Source organism: Protopterus annectens, chromosome 1.part2 (assembly GCF_019279795.1).
Source record: "Protopterus annectens isolate FY-2018-M chromosome 1.part2, PAN1.0, whole genome shotgun sequence".
NCBI classification, from domain to species: Eukaryota; Metazoa; Chordata; order Ceratodontiformes; family Protopteridae; genus Protopterus; species Protopterus annectens.
Genome location: NC_056727.1, coordinates 46,759,015 through 46,771,318, shown reverse-complemented (window position 1 = coordinate 46,771,318; position 12,304 = coordinate 46,759,015).

Here is a 12,304-nt window from a genome sequence, read left to right as displayed (position 1 = left end):
ATTATGTACAAAATTATACCGATTTAGCAAAATGTATATAAAAAAACTATGAATAAAAGCAAAATGTAAGGATACAATAAAAGTCACTTCCAGTCTTAAGAAAAAAAAATAGAATAAAATAGCATTATGCTACAAATATGCAATTAAATAAAGAGGGGAATGAGGTTTAAAGAGAGGGGAAGGAAGGGACAGAAGAAGGTAATAATGCAAGGATGGAACTTTTGGTGTAAGAAAAGGAAATAAAGGAGGAAAGTGAGTAAATAGGCCAGGACGAAGCTTGGAGGTATGAAGGATAAGGATGGAATGAGTGTTAGGAGAGGAGATAGGGCAGATTCAATAATCCCTATATGATACGGTAAGACAGTGTACTCATCACTGCATGACATGCACATGGTAGTACACTATTTTGTATTCAGTAAACAGCTCTACACAGTGTGTAGAGCTGCACAACCACAGTAAACATGGTGGCATGCTAATTACAGCATAAGCAGCTGAATTTATGCTAATCAACCAATCCAAGATGGAGGAGCTATTCAACAAGCTATAAAGCAACCATGTAGCCTCAGTGTTGGTTTTACTTGTGAATTCCAAAACATATTGGAATACAGCCAAATAAAGTAGTCTACACAGAAAAAAAATGCTAGGGGTTGCTGTTGCCTTACTTCATGTGTATGTACAACAGGCTGGAGTCTATGCTGCTGCTAATAGACCAAGGCCAAGAAGGAGAAGAGTTTTCAGATCCTGGTTAACTTATCACAATCTACATGACATGGAAACTCTAGAACACTAAAGGATGGATAGAGAAACACTACAGGAACTCCGTAACCTCTGTCATCCTCAACTCAGAGCCAGGGCAAAAAGGGGGGAAACCAATACCAGTGCAGGCAAAGGTATGTGTAGCACTTAGAATTTTAGCTACAGGAAACTTTCAGAGATGAACAGGGGACATGCTGGGGTGTCACAGGCATCAGTATTCAGGATCTTCCATCATTTCTTGAATGCTATGCTTCAACATGCCAATGTCCACATATACTTTCCACATATTCCTGAGGACAGGGCCACAAATATGGAGGAGTTCTGCCCTGTAGAACACTACCCTGAAGTACTGGGTGCTATAGATTGCACACATATAGAAATCAAGGCACCACCTGGGGAACAGAGAAGGATCTACATAAATAATAAGGGCTTCCACTCCATTAACTGCCAAGTCATGTGTAATGCTAAGGGAATCATCTTGAATGTGTGTCTTGCAACCCAGGCAGATACCACAACTCATAAATCTTGTACACCTCACAACTGTATCAGATTTTCACTAGTGGTGATATCCCACAGGTCATTTACTAGGGGATACAGGTTATGCACTGGAACTGTGGCTGATGATGCCCATCAGAAATGCACACACACTTGCAGCAGAATGTCATAGTGATGCACAAGCTTAAATCAGAAATATCATAGAGCATGTATTTGGGCTGCTGAAGTCATGGTTTTGATGCCTAGCTACATCTGGTGGAGCCCCGCAGAAGAATCCACTTACATGTACTGAAATCTTCACTGTCTGTGCCATGCTTCACAACATCATCCTGAGAAAACAGCTTCAGCAGGATCAACAAGGGGATGGGGCATACATCACACCACCAATGGCAAGATCACCACAGCCACACTCAGTTGATGAGTCAGAGAGGGAACCAGCAGCTGCTGTAGGTGTAGGTAGATGTAGGCATGCCCAATATACTCTGGCATTGTTGGCTAAGAGGAAAAACATACCATACTCACTCACCACCTTAGGGGCTAAAACCTTCATCTTCCGCACAAACATATAGCTACATTTAATGCCAGGCAATGCAAACAGTCTTTACCTACCCATGTAATGGCTGTGAACTCCTAGTATCAGACAGACTCAGTCCAGAACTAAGACTGTAGCAACTGCTGGATTTACAAGGTAAGTGTTGAACCACAAGTGTTAAAATAGAATTGTGTAATAATACAAATGAGTGTCATATCCTTCCATGTTGTTACTTGGTAATATAAGCAAGTACATGGTGGATGATTTGTACAGCAATGACTGTAACATGTAACAGCAGAGACTGATGCAAATACATGTGTCATCTATCAAGTAATAGGCCTCAGGCATCAAAGATTCACACATTCCTACCTCTCAAAGGTACTGATGGTCATTGAATGTCCTCGGTTTGGCCTCATTCTTTTGTACTGGAAAAACATTAAAGAGAGAAGTTAGAAAATAATGAGACTTATTTCAGTTTCAGACTTCATAACAGTCAGAAGATTCATAAAAGTACTGAAGCAAAAAATTGTTTTGAATCTATCAACTGTCTAACTTTGTCAGACCAAAATATGTCAAAAGTATAATAAGCAAAACAACAGCACTAACACAGCTATACTAAGCACTAAGTCAGCTATGCACCCTGAGCATCAGACACAAAGCTTATGTGTCCCTGAAAAGATAGAAAACAATGAGATGGCACAGTTACCATCACTTGCACTGGGTGCTGTGTGTGTATGGGGGGGGGGGGGCAGGAAGCCTATGCTGATACAAAAAGTAAGTGAGTGCATGAGAGTAAGAAAGAAAAACAGGCAGACATTTTGATAAATTAACAAATGGCCACTGAGACAGAATAAGCTTTAAGCCTCATGGCTGAACCATGTAGCTGGTGTGTGTGTGTGTGTGTGTGTGTGTGTGTGTGTGTGTGTGTGTGTGTGTCTGTATGGGGCCCCCAACTGAAATCGGTGTGTGATTGTCTACAAGAACACAACCAAGCATTGTACTAGCTATACGTTTTGGTATGTTAGGCAGGTGTGAGCCATGCATTGTAGAGGTAGCAGTTGATTGTCACCATACCTGACCATATGAACTGGCTCTGCCAAGAGTTGCACTGGCATGTCCACACCCACAGACAGATGGACTGCTGCTACCTGAATGTGACTGATGTCTGCTGGACAAGTTCTCCTCATGAGGATGCCCTGGAACATGACCCCATGGCCTGCCATGTCTGGGTGTAGACACCTCAACCAGTGATGGAGCAGTGGAAGTAGTGCCATTATGAGAGCATGATTGGGCATGGCCATGCTGGCTAACATCAAATGATGTGGCTGACCTACACCCATGTGGATGCTGTCCCCTCCCAGTAGACGTTCCATCACAGACACTGCCCATTCCAACATAACATTCATCCGATCCATTGAATCTGCAACACGGTGGGGGCAATCATGCATATCAGCCTGTGCCACATCTGCAACACTAAGCATTTCTGTGCAGTACCTATTGGAACATAACTGCACCACCATGACAGCCCTAAACATATGTCTAGTGGCACAGGAAGACACACGTGGATCAGGTGGAGGATGGACAGCAGGCATCTTCTGAACACCCCTAATGACCCTCATGAGTGGCACCTCACCCACACTTTGGCTATTGCCACAGCAAGCAGGCACTGTAGCCACAATAACCATACTATTCTGACTGAGTGTCTCACCTTCCACCTGTCCAGTATCTAAGGGCTAACAGGAATGAGTTGGCGTAGGCCTACTGGGTGTGTCTGACGGAATTACAGGGGATGGCTGAATGTCAACCTCAGTGTCAGATTCAACATTTGCACCCCCTGAATGTGCCTCTGATTTGGCCACCATCATCATCAGAGTCTGCTGCTACTCTGACATTAGGTGGTAAGAGTCCTACACTTACATTGTTAATATCACCTGTGATAATAAGCAACAACTACATGAAAGAAATGAATACCTTCATTAAAGTAGTCCAATATATGCTAACAAACTAACAATGGTGACATTATTACAGACAGTACAGCAATACACACAACATTCCTGGCACCCACTTCACACATTCGGATAAAATACATATTTCTATGAACTGCTCATCAGTGCTGACATACAAATGCTTGGCTTACCATGTGCAGATGATCATAGTTTCCCTATGGAGGATGGCCCTGGAAGAAGTTAAGCAAAAGTTAGGGACACCATCATCACAATTAACAGCAACTCTGGGGGTATTGACAATACTTTTAACAAGAACTTGGATGACACATCCACCCCAAGCCCACGTGTAATCAACCAGAATGTATTGTTAACTGTATCAATCTATAACTACCCCCCCCAAAAAAAAATGATGTTAAACAGAACTTAAGTATTGTTGTCAGTATTTTACTATACAAAAAGTATTTCACAGTTGAGATAGGTAAGTCTACCTGGAAGCTCCTCCTGGGACATACATGTCCTCCCTGAAACAGCAGCACCGACATCAATGACATGCTGTTGTGCACTTTCCACTAAGCTGTCTGGATCCCTGACAGTGGACAGGAACTCTTCATTTGGTGTCAGTGGTGGCTTTTGAAATCATGTCGGTGGCCCTATATTGCACCTGATCATTTGTCCTGCTCTGGCCACCTACTGCATTCACATCAGCCACTATCTGCTGCCAAATTAGTATTCTGCCAGAGATATCCCCACTTCCCCTCTCAAGCAGAAAGGCACCATGCTACCTAAATGCTTCCACAATGACTTCATCCTCAGGATCATTGAAGGGGAGTTTGCAGGGGTTGGGATGCCTGAGTGCCATAGTCCTAGGTGACATAAAACCCCAAATAAGGACAATACATAGGTATCACATAAATAAAAGTTCTGCTTTGCTAAAACAAATAAAATGTAATATTTCACTATTACCCACTGGAGAAACAAAAAAAAGTCAACATATTCAAATATAAAAAAGGAATTAAGTGGTTGTAACATATTACAATCACACACAAAGCAAGGTTGGATCCAAAACAAGGAGAGTAACATTGGCAAATTGTATTTGTGCCAACACAGAAATGGAACCCCCCCCCACCTGCAAAACAACAGGCAAATGACACATTTTGATAACAAACCATCAGTGAACTGCTAAAAGAGCTATCAAATTAACTTTCCCCAAAAACATGTAGACACATTTAACACAGAACATTAATTATGATGCAATTGCCAGTCATGTCTACCTGTGGCCAGCACACCCCTATAGGTGTCTATGGTCCATCCTGGAATGCTAACACCCCTGTGCCAACAGCCAAGGAAACCACTGTGAAAAATTTCTCAAAAGCAAACTTCACACTTCTCAAAACTGAGGTAGAATCCTTCAAAGCCCCTGGGCCAGTGGAAAATACTGCCCCAAACCACAGAATCCTTTACAAACGCAATCTATGAGCACCTACAGGAATGCATGGATTGTGCTATACCAAATAAAACCAAGACTCACTCCTCCAAAAGCAGGAAACCTGTCTGGTGGACCCCGGCCATAAATAAGCTAAACAACAGAAGGAGGAAGCTACTACATGATAGAGCAAAATCCCAAAAAGGGAAGGCATTTCTGATCAGTACTAGCAAGAAACTACGATCCCTCATAAAATCATCAAAGGCCAGCTTCGAAAGAAGAATTGTCCAAGATGCTAAAGATAATTACAAGGCCTTCTTTAGTTAAGTCAGGCATCTGGGTGGCAATTCCCAGATATGCTCTGAGTTAGTACAAAATGGCAAAAAATACACTGAACCCACAGACATTGCCAACATCCTGGCAGACAGATTCAGTGCAAACTTCTCCCCCCTGTCCCCCCCAAAAGAGGAAATGTCTATCCCAACAGAATGTAGCCTCCCAGACATCACAGATGCACAGGTGAAAGCTACCCTCTCCAAAGCAAAAAACACAGCATCAATGGGACAGGACGGTGTCCCGGGCTGCATCTTACACGAGCTCCAAGTGCATCATACACGAGCTCCAAGAAGAACTGAACCCTCACATAAAGTCACTATTCAAACTCAGTCTTACTACAGGATATGTACCCAAAGAATGGCATACAGCAACAGTGGTCCCACTTCACAAAGGTGGTGCCACAATGGACCCCGGGAACTATCGCCCTATAAGTCTGACTAGTCTGGTCTGCAAAGCTATGGAGCGTATCATCATGGACCTCATAAACAAAGACATTGGGAACCTCCAGACACTGGACCCTACTCAATTCAGCATTGTTAAGGGCAGATCTTGCCTCTTAAACCTAGTTGACTTCTTTGAAACAGTTACCAAGGCCATAGATGATGGGAAGGTAGTCCACACAGCCTACCTGGACCTCGCAAAAGCCTTCGATACAATACCCCACTCAGGCATCATAAATAAGCTTACCAGCTTAAATATCAACCCCTATGTCACAAGATGGGTTGCAAACTGGCTCAGGGATAGAACCCACATGGTCAGAATTGCAGGTGCCATGTCAGACACTAAACCAGTTACAAGTGGCATCCCACAAGGTTCACTCCTGGGACCCCTCTTGTTTGGTATATACTTCCCTGAGGTACAGGCTAACATGGGAGGACTATGGCTGACCAAATTCACAGATTAATGCAAACTGGGAGCCATAATCGACTCTCTGGCTGACACAAGCATCCTCCAAAAGGGTCTCACAGAGACTGATAACTGGTGCCAGAGCCATGGCCTGAAGCTAAATGCCAAAAAGTGCATAGTCATCCCCTTTGGGAAAAAGAAAGTGCCCACAAATTACCAAATATGTGGTAATACATTAAGTATGGAAGAAGTAATTAGGGATTTAGGGACCCAAGTAGATAGTAATCTCTCCTTTGACGATCACGTTGCCAAAGTGGTTAGAAAGACCTTCTATATAGCCCACCTTATCACGAAAGGGTTCACATCTAGATCAAGAGAGGTCATTGTGCCCCTCTACTCATCACTCATCAGACCCATAATCGAGTACAATGCCCATTTGGGATGTACCTTACCCGACACCTGCAGCAACTGGAGACACCCCAAAAGTACCTCACCAAGAGGATTACAGGCCTCAAACAGATGCCCTATGCAGTTCGACTAAAGAAACTCCAGCTCTACTCAGTTACTTACCGCCTACTCAGAGGCGATCTATGCCTGACGTACAAAGCCATGTCTAACCCAGAATTAATGGACATGCTCCACCTCAGGAAATCCAAATCCCTTAGAGCTACACGCTCCAGGGACTTGAACCTCAGCACAGCAATAAAAAGGACATGCTGGAGAGACAGATTCATATCCCAGAGGCTCCCCTCACTCTGGAACAGAATCCCGGTTCATGTTAGGCAGAGCCCCTCACTGACCCTCTTCAACAGAAATCTTGACGAGTGGATGGGAGATCGTAAGTTTACCCCTAGGATCTCTTCTGTGTCCCTGCTAGACAGAGGCACAGTAAACTAACCTTAAAGGGCTATCTTCTGTGACCTACTATACAGAGGCACAATTAACTAATCTAAAAGGGAGGCGAAAGCCAATCACACTCTGGCTAGGCTTATAAATGCCCTAGGGCAGATAGCCTAGTATCTACCTATGAACCTATAATATAGGACATTTACATTTCACTGAAATAACAATAGAAGAGTGTAAATAGAAAAAAAGAAAATCTGTAACTTTACCACTTGTGATGACATTTAATAAGGCTGTGCATCTGAGGAAGTAAAATGCCCTAAAAAACATGCCTATGCCATCAGAAAACTTCTAAAAATAACTCTGCTTGTAAGTTTTTGCAGGGGGGCAAGCCCCCCCCACACCCTGTGCTACTTAAATATACCAAATGCGAGATCACACTACAGTGAAGAGAAAGGTAAATTTAACATTCCATGCCATTCTCTTCACTGTAGTGTGATGTCAGAGTTGGTATATTTTAGTAGCAGGGGATGTGGGGGGCTGCAGGGGGGGCTTGCCCCCTGCAAAAACTTGAAATAAGAAGTTTTCACATTTTAGTTTTTTTTTTTTAGTTCAATATTGCAGAACATCAATCTTCTGGTCCTCGATGATCAGTGGTTCGATGTTCTGCATTTTCGATACTCTGAATCCAAATATATATATATATATATATATATATATATATATATATATATGTGTGTGTGTGTGTGTGTGTGTGTGTATATATACCTATCCTTAGACCCAGTGTTTTTAAAGCAGTACACCAAACTAGCCATAATATTGCACTACTTATGTTCTCTCACATTTCAAATTTGTAGCCTTATTACTAACCACAAAAAATTGCACAAACAAAAAAAAAAGATTACAATGTTAAAATCTTGTATACCTAGCTATAAAAATTACTAATAACTTTGCTTTAATAGTGTACTTATGACTGATAATTGTTTTTCTATCTGTACTGTTCTATTGTCAGTCATACTTTGTTATCTTATCTTTTAAATTATCATTGTATAATTCAATGTATATATAAATTCTAATCATTCCATTATATCTCTAAACAAACTATTAGTATTTCTCAGTATCTGGATGGTTTTTTTTGGGTCTACACTGAAAATGGGTGCCCACCCACTCAGGCTTTCCTGGTAAACAAATTTAAAATAAATAAACAAATTCATGTATATGCATATATATCTAAATATATATATATATATATATATATATATATATATATATATATATATATATATATATATATATGTAACAAGTCCAACAGATACTATGAAGAGGCAACCACCAAACGCCAAATAATCCAGTCTTGAAAATAAATCAATCTTAAAAATAAGGGTTGGTTATGTTAACAATGCTTTACATTAGCCCATGGCCATGAACACGTTTTTCATTTCATGGTCATGGATATAGTTTCACCTATAATAAGGGAAGGCAACATAAGGAATAGCACAGAGAAAAGGGAAATAAATTGATAATGAGAATGAGGGCAGATAAAGGTAGAGGCCTTAATGAGAGGGCCTCACTTAAACCTATCCTGAGATCTAGGTGCTTGATTACAGGCTAGTTGCCATACCATTAGTATGCCTTATTACAATACACGTTTTAATATTTATGTCTGTGCATATATTTTTCAGTTTTACATGTTCATTTTTATTATTAAATGTAGTTTATTATAGTAATAGCAACAGATACAATGTTGTATTCGTCATATATGGTATGAATTGTGCATATAGCAGTTTTCTATATTGCTACTTATATGTGTTTCAGTAGCTTTCTATATGCCTTTGCATATATACACCATTTATCTATGTTTTTTCACCTACAATATATTTAATACCATTTCTAGGCTTTATGAAGCAGTTTATTAGCTACGTTTTCATATAGGGTAAATTCTAAATTTACAATATATAGTGCCATATTAGTTGTTGTAAAAGGGAAAAGATTTATATATATATATATATATATATATATATATATATATATATATATATATATATTAAGTGGCTATATATTTAGATATATATATTTTTAAATGTTAATTGAATAATTATTTTAAGCATGTGATGTGTATATAATGAGACATCTTAGCAGTTAGAAAATGTTATGGTCTGAAGAAGCGGTTTGTGAAAGCGCTCACCTTTGTGCATGAAAAAAAAGACTGACAGTTTACTTCTAAGACTGATTCATTTTCAAGACTGGATTATTTGGCATTTGGTGGTTGCCGCTTCATATTATCTGTTGGGCTTGTTACTTATATTATATTTGTTTGTGAAGAGGCATTTACTCCAGTGGGTTTGTTCTTATTTATTTTTATCATTTTTACACATATATATATATATATATATATATATATACAATTTAAAACTTATATAAATATATATATATATATATATATATATATATATATATATATATATATTTATATATATATATATATATATATATATATATATATATATATAAATAATACAAAAACTTCAAAATTCAGTCTGCCGAGACCAGAATAGCAAAGTACTGGAACTTCTTCACAACTTTAATAAAAATAAAAAAATAAAATAAAATAAATCAATTAATGTTGCTTGCAGGGGTTTAAGACCCACCTGCACTCCCGCCTGCCAAATAAATATTCCAACTATGAGATCACACTACAGTAAGGAAAATAGTAAATTTCCCTTTCCATGCTCTATACCAATCTACATTCAAAATGTTCAAAGTTTCAAAACTTTGATCTTATGGTCTTGTCAAGCTGAATTTCAAAGTTTTGGAATTTCAACCTTTCAAAGTAGAACCACACATATATTCATACGTATATGAATCTACAGTATAAGCTCAAAATTTCAAAAGTTAGAGCTGCAAATGGTCGAGACCATATGATCAAAGTTTTGAAACTTTAAAATTGTAACAAAAAAAAAAAGTTGTTTTTTTTTTAAGTTTTTGAAGGGGGCCAAGCCCCCTGCATCCCCCACATCCCCTGCTAAATAAATACGCCAACTCTGAGATTGCAATACAGTGAAGAAAACAGTAAATTTCTCTTTCTGCATTGTATGGCATTCAATCCGTTCAGAGTTTAAAAACACTGTTCTTATGGACTCAATAGTTTGCAGTTCGAAGTTTTGCTTGTGAAGGGAATCTATAAAAAAAAAAAATAAAAAAGAATATATATATATATATATATATATATATATATATATATATATATATATATATATATGTATATGTGTGTGTGTGTGTGTATTTATTTATATATATATATATATATATATATATATATATATACATGCATATGAAAGACTTTTCTTAGTGAAATTTGAGCATATCCAGCATATAGACAAAAACAGAAAATATAAGCATACCTTATCAAGATCATTAGTCTTCTGTGTAAATAAATTTCAAAGTAATATCTTCTTCTGGGTTATCCACATAAACAAGTTTTCTCATCTTCAGGTTCCCTAGCTACAACAGGGAAGATGGAGAAACACAATAAATGTCATGTTTTGCTTTACTTATCTGTTTTGTTCTACAATTAGCATTGCACAAATCTGTGCTAGTGGCAATCACAGGAAGCAGACAGAACACCTGCAGACAGGGCATAATCATTCTAAATGTCAAAAAGGATAAATTGATGGAGTTTTTGCTTTCCATTGCACAACACCACTAAGCTAGGCAGTTAGCAAGCTTTCCCAACACCCCCAGCCATCGAACATTTGCAGAGAGGAATCAGGCAGTCAGCAATTTCAAAATGGATATATTCTATTAATTCTGTTGGGCACTGTGCAACCATGCTAAGTGGCATTGTGTGATGCTTAACACACAGAAGTTATGTATGAATATGGAATTATGCAACTGTTATTTAACTATTCTTGTGGGAGCAGCAGGGCTGTAATATAGGAAGCCCTGGGTTTTAATAGAGGAAGTGCAAAATATTTTTTTCTGTTGTGACAGTTCAGTTTATAATAATGCACAGGAAACTATCCAAGTGTTCAACAAGTGTAAGTTTAAGGTTGCCATACACATGTTCCTGTGTTCTAATACAGGAAATTCCAGATGTTTTTACTGTTTCGCCATTTCACATTATATTAAATATCCCTTATAATAATTAATACATAATTATAAATAGTGTAGGCAATATGAATTATACGTATGAAGGATAAGACACCATTACTGTGTTTTGAAGGTTCAGATTTATGACTGAGGTTATACTGTCTACTATTCTTTTGTAAGTATAATTCTGTGATCTGGATTTGGAGGCTTCACACATAAATAATACACCTAAACAAATGAATGTATATACAAGGACCTTGTCAGGTCACACATACATACATCTCTATTTATAAATGATTCGTGACTATTCTTGAGAAGCACTTCTTCTGTAGCAAATATGGAAAATCATCACTGTGGAAGAAAATGTTTTGTCCCTTATGCATGGATTGAATCCCACACAGTAAAAATCACTTTTAGCAATGTATAAAGCCAAACACACGTGTCAGGTCATGAAACTTATGCTCCCAGTGCGTATCCGCAATGTTAAATTACATAACAGTTACAGCAGCAGACACCCCTCAAACTAATGTCAAATGTCAGATTAACCTTCCGGTTTCAAAAAATTGCTTTTCTCCCTGCATGGCACTGTTTCTCTATGCTTAACATCATGCAAATACAATTGACATTGTTGATCGGGTTTGCACACTACCAGTAAGCTCAATAAGAGGAACTGGCAGGAAATCATTATTTGCTATTGCACTGCTTTGGAATTAGACATGTCTGGTGCTAGAGGGGAAGGTGCCCAATTTAGATCACACAGGAGTCTATTATATTTACTGGGCTCCTGGTAAAGCACCACAGCAAAAGGCTTCTGCAGGGGGACTATTCTGGCTCCCAGTACAAATCTGAGGCTTGAAATAGTCCGACTAAGGCTGTATCCAGTGCATCTGGCATCCCACACCCTGGAGAACAGTGTAGACCCCACCTTAATAACCTAAAAAGGCACAAGAGGGATACAATCAATGAGTGGTTGAATGAGTTTCAAACTAGCAACATCCCAAAGTTGTGTAAGTATACTAATAAAGATAATTTAAAATA